General features: G+C 40.3%; 1 long non-coding RNA gene and 2 other non-coding genes across 4 annotated transcripts; all 3 read left to right on the top strand.

The window, feature by feature from the left end:
• The first annotated feature begins 7,492 nt into the window (after positions 1–7,492).
• On the top strand, positions 7,493–10,070 carry LOC128787629 (uncharacterized). 2 transcript variants are annotated; one of them, XR_008430758.1, is made up of 4 exons: positions 7,493–7,566; positions 7,848–8,012; positions 8,812–8,923; positions 9,807–10,070. It is a non-coding gene; the product is annotated as an uncharacterized LOC128787629 (long non-coding RNA). The 2 variants fall into 2 exon arrangements; XR_008430757.1 differs by lacking the exon at positions 7,493–7,566 and having other exon boundaries at positions 7,642–8,012.
• Positions 7,658–7,780, top strand: LOC128787674 (small nucleolar RNA SNORA26). The gene has a single exon (XR_008430787.1). It is a non-coding gene; the product is annotated as a small nucleolar RNA SNORA26 (small nucleolar RNA).
• On the top strand, positions 9,086–9,204 carry LOC128787673 (small nucleolar RNA SNORA26). Its single transcript, XR_008430786.1, has one exon. It is a non-coding gene; the product is annotated as a small nucleolar RNA SNORA26 (small nucleolar RNA).
• Positions 10,071–10,643: the final 573 nt, after the last annotated feature.

The following is a 10,643-nucleotide window of genomic DNA, read 5'->3' on the forward strand; positions in this document are numbered from 1 at the left end:
GCAGGGCCCCGGGCTCCCGCTGGAGCGCTCAGCCGCGCCTCTGCGCCAGCCGGCACCGCGCTAATCTCTCCCTTCCTCCTCCTCCTCCTCTTCCTCCTCTCCCGGCGGCTGCCGTTGCCGCTCGCCTCTCCATCGCAGCGCCGCGCCCGCTGATCCGCTCTGACAGCGCCGGGGAAGGGAAGGGAAGAGAAGGTCAGAGGCAGTGCCCGACACGGGGCACCCCAGCAGGCTCGGCGGGGCGGCCGCCGCCGTAGCCAATGCGCTGCGGGGGCGCGGGGGAGCTGCGCCCGCCGCCCCTCCGGACGGGCCCTCCGACAGGGGCCGTGGTGCTTTAATCGCCGGGCCTGGAATGGCCACGGGGCTGAGAAACCCGGCCTCAGTGCGTACACAACCGTAGCGGCAGGCAGCAGGGTGAAGGACAGGAAGGCAGAGTGCGGGCAGGAGGACGGCGGCACTGTGCTTTGGGACATGCTCACCCCACCTAATTAGGAGGTACACAGGAGCCCAGGTACTTGCAAAATCCAGAACAGTAGGCTGGAATGTAATTTACTGCCTTCAGTTGGTGCTTTGCATTGCCATTCATGCAGATAACATTTATCCTCACAAATGCTGTTTTGGGACTGTGTCCACACCGCGTGTGCAAGTGCTCACTCACAAATTCACGACATGTAGCATTTATACAACACGGCTAATGTAATAATCTCAGTTTCTCTTCAAACACAAACAAGTTGAGGCCCATGCCTTTCTCCAAGGCAGAGCAGTGTAAGTATATTAAATTTACACACGTGATATTAGGCACAAGGTTGTTAAATAGCTAACTTGAGGTCACATAACAAATCTCTAAGAGAAGCAAGAACAGAGTTCAGCTAGGGAAATCCTCATCTTAGAATTCCCCTTTCCTTAGCAGATGTTTTTTTTCAGCAGGAGCTTAAGGCCCGTTTATTGTTCCTCTGCTATGCTGAGGAAATCAGTAAAGTGAAGAGAGAACTACTAACATTTCTACAGACACCTCTGCTCCTAACAGCACCTCAAGTGTGGCATGCTCATGCTTGGCTACGCCTTTCATTTCATGATGCTAGAATAAAATAATTGCAACCTATAGAGCCTGCATCCACAGGCTTTATTTACAGGAAACATTCTGAAGTCAGTTGTTTGGGTTTTTTTTAATTATCATTTCAAATTAAGAGCTATGATTACTAGTAAAAATCTGGCTTCAGCAGTAACATCTAAAGATAAATTCCTGCCCTAAGAATACTGTTAGGTAAGTGGCCTTAATCCAGCTCACTGTGGACAAGTGCCCACTTTATAAAAATTGTATCAAATTTGGCATTAGTTGGTATCCTGCTGACAGTTTCAGCAAAGAAACTCAAAATTGAGTTGTCACAGAGACAGAATTTTCTTTCCTCCTTAAGCTGGATTAGTTATATTAAATCATTACAGACATTCAACATACAGGATGAAGAAAGATTTTTGGACATAATGGAGTTAGTGAAGTCCTCAGGGCCACTAAACTGCTTCATAAATCCACGAATCACTATGCAAAAGAGTCATTAAATAACATGGGGGAAAAAATTATCTTTGGTATAATTCTATTAAGTTCATGGTCTTACATTATGTGTGAATTTGATCCCAAGTGTTTAATTTGCTTAAACTCAGAGGACTGGATTACACATAATATGACAGGTTTTCTCAACATAACCAGGGAAAATGGGAGTTAAGCCGATGTGTCAGGACTGAAGCAATCAAGGTCTGATTAGTTTCCAGCACATTTCTTAGTAGCCTGCAGACAGTGGACAGTACTGCACCATCCCTGGTTTATAAACTGATGCCTGTTATTACACAAGCCTAATCATGTATTCTTTGCTGCAGCCTGCTTATCCCACTTTACTGTGGAGAATCATAGTTGCTAGCAGTGAAAAGTTAAGGAACAAACAAATGGGTTTGAAAGGTGATTAAAAATTTTAATTAAACAAAATGCAGTATCTAATAAAGCCATTTGCCTCACATATATTTTAATGTCAATAACATTATTTCCATAGTACAAACCCCAGAGAAATCATAGGAAGTGTGAAAACAAAAAAGAAAAAAGTGGTATTTTCATACTTCTGTTTTTCTCAAATGCCAATTACTTGACTTCAGGCTAAGTTTTCAGTTGTTTCTGATCATTAAACATTTTTTGACACAAAACTAAATTGCTGCTGATTAAGCACTTATTAGTTGTTCAAGGGAATAATTGTAAACATGCACACACATCATTCTGTGAAGAATTCAGTATCATATTCCTTAATGCTAATATAAATACTTTCATTTAAAGGTGGACACATTTCATGCCTTGTTTCTGAAGATAAATAATAAAAATAGGGAATAATATACAAGTCTTTATGTGTCAGTTTGACCATAGTGTAGCACTGTCTTTTTCACTCTTCAGACATATCAAAACAGGAAAGAAGAAAGAAACTTTCATGCTGGAAATGGACTGGTATCTGTTTTTGTTTTCTTCTGCTGTTGTCATTTGCAGGAGTAGAAACTTTATTCCTGTAGCTGTTTGAAGATAAAAAAAGTGCTAAGCAATGCAACAGATATTAGTTACTAACTTTATAAGAATACAAATAAAGAACAGTGCACAATTGTTTCCACTCTGAAGCACTGCCCTATCTCCTTACAACAAACAACCAACCCTGTGTTTCTTCTGAGTGTTAGACAAAGAGAAGGAAAACAAAGGACTATTTATAACCTAAAAGTGCTTATATAATTTCTGTTGAAAGGTCAAAAAATACCTCCTGCATATAATTTTAGATCCATATTGGTCCCGTCTGGTTTTACACTTGAACATTTCAATTTCACTACATAAAATATGGACCTATTGTAGATATCCTACTTGGCTAACAGAGGCATGGATTTCCATAACATTTGCCATCAGACTTTTTTGCAAGAGTATTTTGCAGGCATTCACTCAGAATTGTCAAATTATTTGGTGGCAAGTTAATATTAGCTTCTTTTACAAAGAAAGAAAATTGCCAGCAGAAATTTAGTGACTTGTCCAAAGTTAACACAGGAAAGTTGGTAGCAATTCTGAGACTAGAATATCTGTTCATTCTGTGCTACAAAGAGGATATTGCATTTCCTCTCCAGAAATCTTGTAAAATTCCACAAAGGGTTCATTTATGTTTTTCTTGTAATAAACTTGGGTCCAGAAGTGGGTAATCGTCAGTCAGTTTTGCTGAACAAATATTTGGAATAGATCAAATTCAGGATATATTTCCAACCAATTAGAAGTTGGAAAAAAGTTTTCTGGAAGCAAGGAAAATATATAAGAATTATAAGATAATTAAAAGAGAATTCAGAGATCTGAAATACTTGCAGGCTGACAATGTAGGTTTAGAATTTTAGAATTTTTAAAATTGTTTTGTATCTAATGTTAAATTATGTTCTACCAAAAAATAGCAAAATTTCTTTAACAAAATTGTAAATATGTAGAGTAAATATTTCACAAGAATGAGAAATCAGGATTTTCCATGAAGCTTGGCCTCATTTCAGAACAGACTAGTGGCTTTAGTACAATGCCAAACACCAGCTTGCAGCCTATGGATTGAATCTGTGGCACATGGCTCATAGCAGGTCCATGGAAACCACTCCATCTGCACCTGAAATTCTAATGGTAAGAGTGACTTGTAGTCCATGAACAATTCATGGAAATCCATAGAAAATGTGGAGAGTCTAAAACCAAAAAATCAACGCAACTTTAGAATTACTATTCTTCTTTAAGACTGTCATCTTCAAAGCAACCCCTACCCAGCATTTTCAAATTATCTGAGAAAATATTTCTCTTGATTCAAAATAGTGTAAAACTTCATGTTTTGGTGACAGTATGACTTGTCAGCATTCTAAAGATAAAGCATGGAAATAAAACTGCATTAAATTGATCCCTGAATCTTGCCTACCTTTTGCTAGTTTAAGCATTTTACTAGTTGGCAAGTAGAGAATACCATCTCTTAATTTTTCTCAGAAATTACTACTCTACAAAAGAAAACAAAACACATTTACAACATCTGACATCATCTTTTTTTTTGGCCAGACACCAGATCTGAAAGCCCAAAGAGAGCAGAATAAGACAGATGCAAGTATATTGATGTCGAGGTACCAATAGCTGACTGTGTAGATACAAAGGGTCTAAGAGTTCTCTAGTGCAAGCCATTAAATTCTATTCTATGAAGAGGCTGTTAAAGCCTCTGCAGCCAGTCCAATGTTGATAATGGCCTGGAGCTGTGATTATCTCATTATATATATCTTTCTCCTGCTCTTTTCCTTCTGCTTGAGTTTCAAATACACTGTGTTAAGAGCTTAGAACAGTGACAATAAGAGAACTTCAGTGTATTGCTTCATCAGTTTAAATAATATTAACCTTCCCCACACTCACTACTCAAGTAAAAATATTCCCACCTTTCCAGAAAGAAGAATCTTGAAGAATGGCCTCTTCATCAAGTATATTATTCAGCAAGAGAGCTCACTAGCAAACTTTACTGGCATTTTTTTTACCTATGCAAAATGTGCTTTCAGGTGGAAAAATACTATTTAAATTCTAATCGTACATATTGGCTGGAAAGAGATAACCAAAAATTTTAACCATGGAAGTAATTTACCAAACAAAAAGAGACTCACTGAGCAAAAATAACACAAAACTGAAGTTTTTAACAGAAATATATTGGTATTTCTGCCTCTGAAAAGGAAATAATCATTCTGTCTTGCCTTCCTCTTCTCCAAAGATTTTATTTATTAGTTTTATTCTATTTTACAGGCTCCAATTTTAACTCACAAGCATTCTGAGGACAAAAAAAAACCCCAAAGGGCAGATAAGCTGTAAATGGCATTTAGTCTATTTTCAGTATGAATTTAAAATAACTTTTACATTTTATTAAATTGTGCATAAATTAATTAAATTACACTTTTATTACATTACACTACATCTCAAAGTTTTAACAAAATTACACACACACACACACACACACACACATATATATATATAAGCCTATTACATTCTAAGATTTGAAACCTGACAATTATTTAATGCTACTGAATACTAATACTACTTTGCAGGTAATCCACCTGCAAAGACTGAAGGTTACAATGATGTTTTACTTGATTGATTTCCCTTCATATCAGTGTGGAGAAAGACAGTAAAATTGAACTGAAACATTTATGACAATTGCACATTGTGGTAAACTCCTGATGTTGTTAAGTTGTTTTCTAGAGTCTTTCTTCTGTGAGAAGCATCAAAGCAGTAACTTTGAGACCTAATTCTTGCATGTGACAAAGAGACACTTGGCTAGTTAGAGCACCACTCTTCAAGATTTGAACAAGTTAGTTCAGCTCACACAACTCCTTAAAAAGCTCAACACTAATCTACAAAATAACCAAGACACTCTGCTGCCACTTAATAAATTTCAAAATGCCCCCATGACAACTGGATTTCCTACAAATTCTGCTCATGATCACGCCTGTATTTCTCCCATTTAATGAGTGATCCAGTGTAATCTCAAAATTAATTAACCTGTACTCAGATCCACCAATATTGTGATCTTTCCCTCAAGTCCCCAAAGTACCCAGACTGTAGGCAGAGTCAGTGCCCAGCTGAGGAGTTCATTCAGATAAAATTTACATCCCGCACACATGGAAACAGCAGATCTGCCTGCAGCCTTGTAGGCAGCAACTTAGTGGTCACAGAACTTTTCCAGCAATGGGAGAACTAACCTGCAAGTAAAGAGGCTCAAATCCAGATCTGATCCTTGCAGTAATTTATTAAAGGGCAGTTATTTTATTCTATAGGGAGGGTTTGGAAAAGGACAGATAGGTCAGGTAGACTCTGCATTTCTTCTCTTGAAGTTGTGACACTATCCGACACAAAAGTGAGTTTCATGGAGCCAGAGAGAAGGCAAACAATACAAACTTTGCATTGGGAAAACAGAAGAAAGCTTGTGAGGGGCAAGAAAAAGGTGTAGGATTATGTGAATGATTAAAATGCTCAGCTGAGATGGATACTGATCACTGGTTTGCTGTGGATTGTTGGTTTTCTGTGTAACAGAAGTGCCAGTTTACATTCTGTACTGGAAAAGAAGAAACCAAACTTGACATAAGTCCCACTGGCACAAGTGCTAAACATTTAAAGGTTGAATGCCACTTCATCATTTTGACTACATTACATAAAAGGACTGATCTGACTTTGGTGTCTGACTGTAGAAAATAGTCATTGCAAAGGAGCCCACTTGAAATAACTTAAAACTACATGTCTCACAAAATTATCTCCAGAGATGGATTTGCCTAGAGACATAAGAAAGGTTTTGAATCTTGATGTACAGACAATAAACTGTCACCGGGTTGCAACAATGTGCAACAATGTTTTGAGTGTCAAGTAGTAGACAGGAGATGTAACTAGAAGTGGTAGGAAACAATTTCTAGAATCATTCCTTGATTGCAACTATGTGACTATTTGTTTCAGGGTGCATCAGATTGGTTTGGCTCTATTGAGGGTAATTTAAATACAGGGTTCAGATTTGGGATAGCGGGCCAACTCGTTATTTTCTTTCCACACACTTTACAGGCACTATGCAGGAAGTAATTCGGCATGAACCAGGAAATACTGTTTCTCACTGGGAAAGGAAGGTATGAATTATCAGCAATATACACACCTATTTGAGAAGCAGGGACTTGCATTCAATTCAGTTTGGACAATGCTCTTAGGCACAGGGTGTGATTCTTGGGGTGTCCTGTGCAAGGCCAAGGGTTGGACTTGAAGACCCTGATGAGTCCCTTCCAACTCAGTATATCCTATGATATATTGTGATTCCTACCTACCAGCTTTGCTGGGCAACATACAAAATCTTTGTGCTACAAACTACTAATTCCCTGTTTATTCTAATCTGCTCACTCCAAAACCTCTTAGTAGCATCCCCAGACAGGCAGGCATTTTATCTGGGGCAGGACAGCAGCAGTGCTCTGCACCCGCGCTGAGCGCTGGCTCGCAGGACGGGCCTGGTGCCACCGCGTCACCCCTGGCGCGCAGCCCAGCAGAGCCGCATGTGCTGTACGCCAGGGCATTAGCGAGGCTCGGGGCTTTACCTCACCATCCTCACAGACAGCTCCTAAGCCTCCTAAGCAGGGCTTAGACAGGAGTTTAGACAGAGATCAGCGGCATTTAGAGCCTCAAAACCGCTACACAGCTGCCACTTCGCACCGAAGACACTTTTGTTTCCCGGCGTTAAACATCTCCGGGCACCCAGAACTCGGCCTGGGCAGGAATGGACGAGCGTGTCCCCGCGGAAGCCTTGATCTGACCCATAGGGGCGGCTGCAGGAAGCAGAGCTGAGCAGCCGGCCCGGGCTGGCCCGGCTCTGGAGCAGCTCCTGGGCCCTCAGCGCGCCTCCGCCGCTCCGCCCCGCGCGAGGTCACGCGCGCTGTTCTCGCCAATAGGCAGCGGCGGCTGGAGCCGCGTGGGTCTCGCGGGAGCGCGGGGCGGTATTTAATGGCCGGCGAGAGGCAGCTCTACCTTTCTGTCCGCCGGCCGAGGGCGCGGTAAGCTGTCTGCGGGCTCGCAGGGGAAACCGCCCGCGCTCCGCACGGACGGGGCTGGGGGGTAGAACCTGTGTGGCTTTCCCTTCACATCTTGCCCTCTCGGAGCTTGGCGGTGCTCCGGGGAGTCAACACAGGGGGATAGAGCAGCTTTCCCTCACTAAAACCCAGTGCGGAGCCGTTCCCTCCGCCCTGCATCCTGTCGTGAGGCACAAATAGTCCGTCCCTCCATTCCTCCCTCACGGTCCCCTTGCTGCCCGGCTGATGCCTTTCTCCCTCCGCAGTGTGTCCCGAGGTACCGGCGAGCCCTTCAAATGCTGCCGATGGGCAGGAGGCCGAGCGCGGCGGGCCTGGGCAGGGGGAAGCGCTGGCGATCTGTGCTCAGGCCTTTGGACGCCTATGGGTGAGGGGCACACCGAGCTCATCGCTCCTCTTACAGCCTGAGGCTGGTAAGAAAAGGCTTCGGGCTTCAGAAGTGGAAGGCTTTGAATCCTGAGATTTTTTTAAAGGCAGATATGTGGGGTCCTGCCCTGTGTCTCTGAGCCAAAATAATTGTCTACATTTGCACTCTTCTGTTCTTTGAACCGCAGCTACTGAGCTGCACAGACCTTAAATCTGAATCACTGCGTTAATTTAGTTTTTTATAGGCCACATCAAGAAAATGGCAATTATAACCTGTGATGTTTAGGCTGTAGGCACTTTGACTTGGGCACAAATGGGCTTAATAACTGTTCAAACAAAGAAAAAACCCTGTCTTGGGCTTTCCCTGCAGTCTTCTACTCCACTTTTAAGTGTTCTTTGTCTCTTGCTTGAGTGCTGTATAATTTGTAACAAGGTATTTATCTGTGAGTAGACACAAGGTATCAATGAACTATCTGGCAAAGATTCAGTAAAATCTACAGGTTTATAGCTTACCTTGGTAGTGTCAGCACTAAAAGGAATTTAGGCTTAATAAACTTTCCATTATTTATTATTAAAATTATATTTTATAGAATGTTAAAAATATGTTTAACGTAGTTTAACTGGGCTAATGATTGTGCCTCGCCATCAGATTGAACCACTAATTACCTTTTGCTCTAGGTTTTGATTTGAAAATGAACTTCTTGTAAATGACTTCTGCATCTCCATGGAAAATTACTTCTAAATGTTTAACAACATAGTAGCAACTCTGTAGAATAAAGTTTAGTTTAAAATTTTAACTTTAGTTAAACAGTATTAGAGCTTTACATTTTTTTGTTTGTTGTTTAGAGGCCTCACATAGCAACCTCATGCTTGAAATGTCTTAGATGTGGATAATCACACCTAAATGTGAAGCAATACTCGAGACTTCTTAGGAATAAATAATGCCTTGTAATGGAAGGTAAGTGTGCTCGTCTAATGACAATTGCCAATGGTTTTTAATATTGCTCTTTAATAACTTAAAATTTCAAGCAAATTGTAGTATCTCTTGAGCAAATAGTAAGTTCAGATCATCTATGTTGATAAGAAAACAATATACTAAAATCTACTCCCCTTTTATGCTTTGCCCTCTTAAGTCTGGCAGTGTCTTAAGTGGCCAATACAGAGGGGTATAAAAGTTCTCTTGCAAACTCAGAGATGAGGTTGAAACTCTTCTTTGGATCATGCTTAGGAGGAACACATTTGTATAACTGCTGAACTTCAGGAAGCTGCTGAATCAACTTTATTAATGGTTTGTAGGAAGATTTTGAACTGTCCTATTGTTATGATATCTGAATCTTAATATCACAGATTTCTCAAATCTTTGTGCTTTGTAAACCTATGTGGTGAATATCTTGAGTGAAGAGTTTCTTATAAATTGTTTAGTCTCCAGGTATGTAATAGTGAAAAGGATTATCAGATAATAGTGGATGCACTGTCTTCTTTTCCTGAAGGAGTTTAATTTACTCATTGCTGGAAAACAAAGCAAAATAGCTTTGACTGGCAAAAATCTTGTGTGGTAACAGTTAGAACTTTATATAGATTTAGCCAAAAACATAGCAAAAAAATCAAAGGAAAGCAAATGATAGTTACTGGGTCTGTGTTTTTTCTAATATAGCTGGTCCTCAGGAATGGAATCCATACTAATGGTTTAGGAAAAGAAAATCCCATCCTGTACAAAGTAATTTCTTTTGAGAAATGGCTCTGGCCTAAGTTAGAAGGTTCATATAGCTCAACCTTAGAGCAGTTACCTGTTTTGTGTGTGCATAATGCTGACTGCAATTTAAATAGAACTTCTTTTACAGGAATGAAGACAACGTGTGCCAGGAACTGACATTAAACATCAGCTTATGATTTCCTGACTGGGTGATTTCTGACTTCATACAAGATGATTCCAGTTGTCATCTCTAAGTATCGTCTTGGAAGTAGAATTTGAGACAAGCGATGGCTTAAATTATGTCCTCAGTGATCATGTTGAAACAGGTTTCCTAACAAAAACTGCTGTAATTTGACTCTGTTTGTGGATTATTGAAATAAATTGAGTATTAATTAAAAGTATGCTACTAAAAGTTTGTGTTCTGAAGGTTTCTTGTTAAAGTACTTTCTGTATGAACACTTTGTTTCATGGATGTAAACACTTGTGCTGTCACACAGAAACATTCTCTTGCCATGTTCAGACTTGATAAGCTTAGTCTTAAATTTACAATTCCATTGAAAAGGCCCTCTGAGTATTTTAAAGTATTTTGTAATGCAAAAGCACCAAGATCAATCAGCTAGTTATTTCATTACACTATGTATTCTCTACAAAAGGATTGTCTCAAACTGTAAAGAACAAGTTACCAAGGATCTCATTTCTTGTCTATTTTAAATTAACAAGGAAAATATTGCAATATTCCATGTAAAGCACTATCAGTGAGAAGGTCCTTGAAAAGCAAGGTCATTATTGTTGAGCAATTGAAAGCTTAACAGTAGCTTATGTCTTAATATTGGAAATGTTTTTCTTAATGGTAGGTCTTAATTTTGTGCATCCTATTACTGCCAGTGCTTCTGTAGAATGCACAAGCAAGGATATAAAATAGTCAGAAATGGCTGTCAGGTGCTCACCACTGCCTATTTAGGAGAATGAGTTGGTGTGGATTTAG

Source organism: Vidua chalybeata, chromosome 4, assembly GCF_026979565.1.
Source record: "Vidua chalybeata isolate OUT-0048 chromosome 4, bVidCha1 merged haplotype, whole genome shotgun sequence".
Classification (NCBI taxonomy): Eukaryota; Metazoa; Chordata; class Aves; order Passeriformes; family Viduidae; genus Vidua; species Vidua chalybeata.